Consider the following 5,332-nt stretch of genomic DNA (forward strand, 5'->3'; position numbering starts at 1 on the left):
TCTCATAACACTTAATAATTACTCTAATTTTAGTTGATTTTTATTATCTTTATTTTATATTAAAATAATCTATTATAAAAAATATAATTTAAGATAAAATATATTTTTTGTTTTAATTTTATTCTAAAAATTTTCAATTGCATCAAATATATCATTGACATGCTAATTTTTTAAAAGATTTAAGATCAATTCAACAACAATTTTACAAAAACAATCTTTAACGCAAGCAATTCAACTAGACATAGATGTCATGCATTATTATTAGATTGGTTCTAAATTTTGTAAAAATTTAGCTATTAGGAATATATATGATATAAATTAAAAATTTCAAGAACAAAATTAAAACAAAATAAAATTTATAAATCTTTTTAAAATTTTTACAAATTAAAAAAAAATATATACTTTATCCTATAATTTAGTAATTTAATTAGTCAATAACCAGTTCAATTTAATTATTACTATTATGAATGCGACGGGATAATTCAGTTAAAGTATATATTAATAATAACAAAATATATGGAATTAAAGTATATATGTTACTACTAGTTGCTAATAGATACTAATTCACCTTTTTAATTTATAAAATATGTATAATGTAATATATGAAATTATTAAGATGATAGGTACTTTAATTTATACTTTGACCCAAAAGATTTGGGTTCAAATGCTAAAATTAGAAATTTAAAAAAAAAAATTCATGATAAGAATATTTTAAAAAAAAAAATTTGGTGAACCGAATTTCTCTAAATTTCCATTATATAATAGTCTATTTTAGTTGTTCGCAAGATTTATGTTTTATAAGTTGTTTCATGCATATATTATGATTCTATATATTGATATTGATGTGTGTATTTTTATATTCTATGTATATTAGTTTATTGGCCCCTCTTCATAAAATTCTAACTCTGCCTTTGATAACATGATATAGTTCTTTTTAATAGTTCAAAAATTTATCTTTTAATAATAATAATAATATCAATAATAACAAGAACAAAAATAATAATAACTATGATAATATCAACAATATTGTTTAATAGTTATTTTTATTCAAAATAAAAATATTTTTTTATAAAATTTTAACACTTTATAAATTTATACTCTTATATAATTCATGTGCCACAATATATTAATAGTAAGAACTCACATAAATATTACAAGATTTAGTTTTTATTTTTTTAGATTACTTTCATCATTAATAGTTCATGATCTTTTATTGATCCAACATTATAATAGATTTTTACACTAAAGTTCAACTATTAAAGTTTTAGAATTTTCCACTCAAAAAATACTAACAGATCTTTTTCCTTAAAAAAAGGTCCACATGATATACACAAATAACTTTCACCTAACTCTCCACGTATCATGTGTTTATTGGTCAGTTAAAACTTAGCCACTTTTAACCACTATAACCTTGGTCACTAAAGAGCTACTCTATATACGGTGGATTTTAGCCCGCGCCTGTCCAATTGAGGCTAATGGAACGCTTCGTACAATCTGACACACTTTAAGCTAGGTTTTCAGATTTATCATGAAATTGCGTTTGACCCCTAAAAGATTCAGATTTTGAAAAAGGCATAACATAGTATTTCTAAAGATGACCTATAAAATTTAATAAATGGTTGGACTTTACTCCGTACATAACGCAGTCCGAGTTATTTTATTGAACTAAATACATGTCTTTTATCATGTGAGCCAGCCCAATTCATGATTTGGCAAGAATGTTTATTAAACCTTTTTTTATTAAATTCATGACCATACAAAAAACAAAAAGGGAACTCCATGAATGAGAAAAAGTGAAAAAAAAAATAAATGAAAAATGAAAAATAAAAATGTTTAACGGATGGTAATCTACTAATCTTTAAGAAAATTTTATCGGTAAAAAAAAAAAGAGAAAATAAGAAAGGAAAATCTTTAACAAAATAAAAAATAAAAAAGAAAAAATGAAAAACAAAATTCATTCATAATTCATACTATTGATTGAAAAAAAAATATCCCGCAAGAGGGAATTTTATTATACCAACATCTAAGGTCAGATCCGGAAAGAGCTGTAATTATGCATTTAGTCTGGGATGTCCGTGGCAGCTATGAAAACATAGACAAGCGAACCTACACTTTGAAGCATAAATATTTTGAAGACTCTTAATATATATTTGTATTTTTTTAATAGAGGCCCAAAAGACCCAAAAATTTAACAAAAAATAAAATGTAAAAATAATTGTCAATATGTCAATTCTTTTTTTTCTATTCCACAGCCACCTAACCAATAATTCATTCAATACTATAAACAATAATTTTCATTTCATAAACATTTATCAATTACTAACTATTACGTTAAATTCTATAAATTAACTTCATAACTTGTAACATGTAACAATTCTTTTTTTCGAAACTAACCATTTATAGGCACACTTATTTCTTGAGTTTCGATTGATTTAAATTAAGCTAGTGTTTTTTTTTTTCCAAAGTCAACGTGTTTTTGGGACCAGTTCAAAATCAACATATATACTGCCATAAAAAAAGATATACTACCATTGTTTTATAATTATACACAAAAATCAATATCACACCTTTACAAATTTAAAAATAAATACAGCCCAATTATTCCATTGTCTATTCACGGTCCAAATCACACGAAAACAAATATTTAATACTGACCTCCCATCAACATATATATTATGTTTTCACCTAAGACATAATGGATACATTTGTAAATATTATAAACCGATTCTAACTCTGTGCAGGTCAAGCAACACGTCCTTGACCATCAACGTCAATTAGGTATACACGTGACAAATATTCAAAATTCCAACACAACAAAAAACTATGAGCATCCTGAGCGCCTGAACTGAGCAGGCGCATGCTAAAACTGACCCCTATATGTCATTGTTGGAACTTTGAACACAAGTCCAAACACGATGCTTCAATAATTCCGTTGAATACTAGATGGATGTAACTGTTTATTGATATGATGGTGACACATTACACGCCACATAGATCATAAGTCAACAGAACTAGTCGTAGGAGACTGTATCTTAATATTAAAGTGAATTATATGATAAATATGTAAATTTAGAAATTTTTTTTATGAAATAAAAGAAAAATTAAAAAAATTAAGACTCACATTTTAAACAATAATAAAATAATTAAAAATAACTATAAAAAGAATTTATACTTTCTCTATACAACTTTAATCTGTACAATAGAGTGTCCCAATACTAAATAGCACCATTAAAAAATTAATAATACTTTATTTAAAAAATAATAAATAAATATTTTAAAATATTTATTTTTTTAAAAGATAAGTACAGATTATATTAGCAATCCATGCCTATATAAAGAGTGCTAAGTGTGTTGTTTTAGTATTGTGAAAAGAGAAAGAAAGGAAAAGCTCCCTTAGGCTTAGCTTTCTCTGTTTTATTAAATTTAAAGTTTTTAACATACAAAAACTGTTCATAACAAGAGCTATGGCTTCAAACAACAATGGCCGCACGGCAAGTGAGAGCTTCAAAGCTCAAGCTCTTGTTTACAGGCACATGTATGGCATCCTAGACTCCATGTGTCTCAAGTGGATCGTTGACTTTCGCATACCAAACATAATCCACAACCATGGCAAACCCATTACTCTTTCAGAATTGGTTTCGGTTCTCAAAATTCCATCGGCTAAAGTTGATAGCACGGATCTTTTCATGCACTACATGGCACGTAATGGATTCTTTGATATAGTAAGAATATACAATTCTCACATATACTTCACATATAATTCTCACATATTCTTTGCCAAATTTGTCTTATTATAAATATTTATATTTCACTATATAATTTCTTTGGAAAAAAAATCCTATTGTCTTAATTAAGTCATTTTTTTGTTTAATACAGAATAAACCACCAAATATGCTCTCAAAGCTAAGCTATTAAATTGTTGATAAAAAAAAGTATTCTTCAAATTTGATAACAATAAAAATATTTCCAAAATATTAAAAAAAAAAACTCAACTGTTAGATATATATTCTTAAAATATTTTAGAGATGAAGTTTTGTAGTAATTTTTTGTAAGTATTATTAGAAAGATAAAAATTTTTATTTTAAAATTTTCATTATTTTACATTAAGTAGATTTTTTTAATTAAAAAAAACATATTTTTAAAAAGTAAAAATAAAATCTATAAATCGAATTTTAGTTTCAAATTTTTATACCTTTTTAAATAGTTATTCAATGTTTTTTTACAAAATTTCATATTAAATACACGGACAATTTACCAAATATAAAAGTCATTTTCTGTTTATCAAAAAATTGTACTTTAATTATTTTTATTGTATTTTACAACATTTCAAAGATATTTTCGTGGTTAGAAAATTCGAAAGGCACTTCTATCAGCAATTTGATCATTTGAGAATATTTTTGTTGATTTTCTCTTTAATATATAAGGCACTATCTATGTTAGTTTTCTTAACAAAATGTTATAATTGCAACTATATCATATACCATGCATATGGAGTTAATATTGTATTTCCATCTGTATAACGAAGGTGACAATTCATGGTGACGATGATAGCAATCAAGAAAAAGAAAAGGAAGCATTTGCTCTCACAGCAGCATCAGAGCTGTTGATCAAAGGCACTGAAAACCCTTCTATATCTCCGGTGGTAGAGATGTTTCTCGGTGATCCAACTCTTTCAAGTTCCATGCATCATTTAAACAAGTGGTTTTATGACGAAAATCGCCCTCTATATGAAATCACCTTGGGAAAACCTTTGTGGGAGTTTCTTGATAAGAACCCTGCAAGCTTGAGCTTGTTCAATGATGCTATGGCCAGTGATTCTCAGATGATAAAGTTGGCACTAAAGGATCACAACATGATCTTTGAGGGATTGGAAACAATTGTGGATGTTGGTGGTGGAAATGGAACCACAGCTCAAATTATCAGTGAGAAATTTCCAGCACTCAAATGGATAGTATTTGATCTTCCAATGGTTGTGGAAGGTTTGAAGGGATGCAACAATTTGAGCTTTGTTGCTGGAGACATGTTTGAATCCATTCCTAAGGCTGATGCAATTCTACTTAAGGTAAGCATTTAATTAGTAGTGGATTAGTAGCGTGTTTGCCCTAATTAATTTTAAATATTTTTTTAACTATTTTTAAGTCTTAAAATTAAGATCTCTAGTTAAGTTATAAGCATGCATTTGAGAATTAGATTGAACTAGTCGGTTTAATTAAATTTATTGAGAATGATAAAAAAATCAGTTGACAATGAATTGGTTAAAAAATTAAAAATTTTGGTTAATTGATCTAACCATTATAATTTTTTAATAATTAATCGATTTAAATAATAAAAT

At 26.1% G+C, this 5,332-nt stretch overlaps 1 pseudogene; it reads left to right on the plus strand.

Annotated features, from left to right (window-relative positions):
• On the plus strand, positions 3,368-5,033 carry LOC107635399 (annotated as a pseudogene).

This window comes from Arachis ipaensis, chromosome B04 (genome assembly GCF_000816755.2).
Source record: "Arachis ipaensis cultivar K30076 chromosome B04, Araip1.1, whole genome shotgun sequence".
Taxonomy (NCBI): Eukaryota; Viridiplantae; Streptophyta; class Magnoliopsida; order Fabales; family Fabaceae; genus Arachis; species Arachis ipaensis.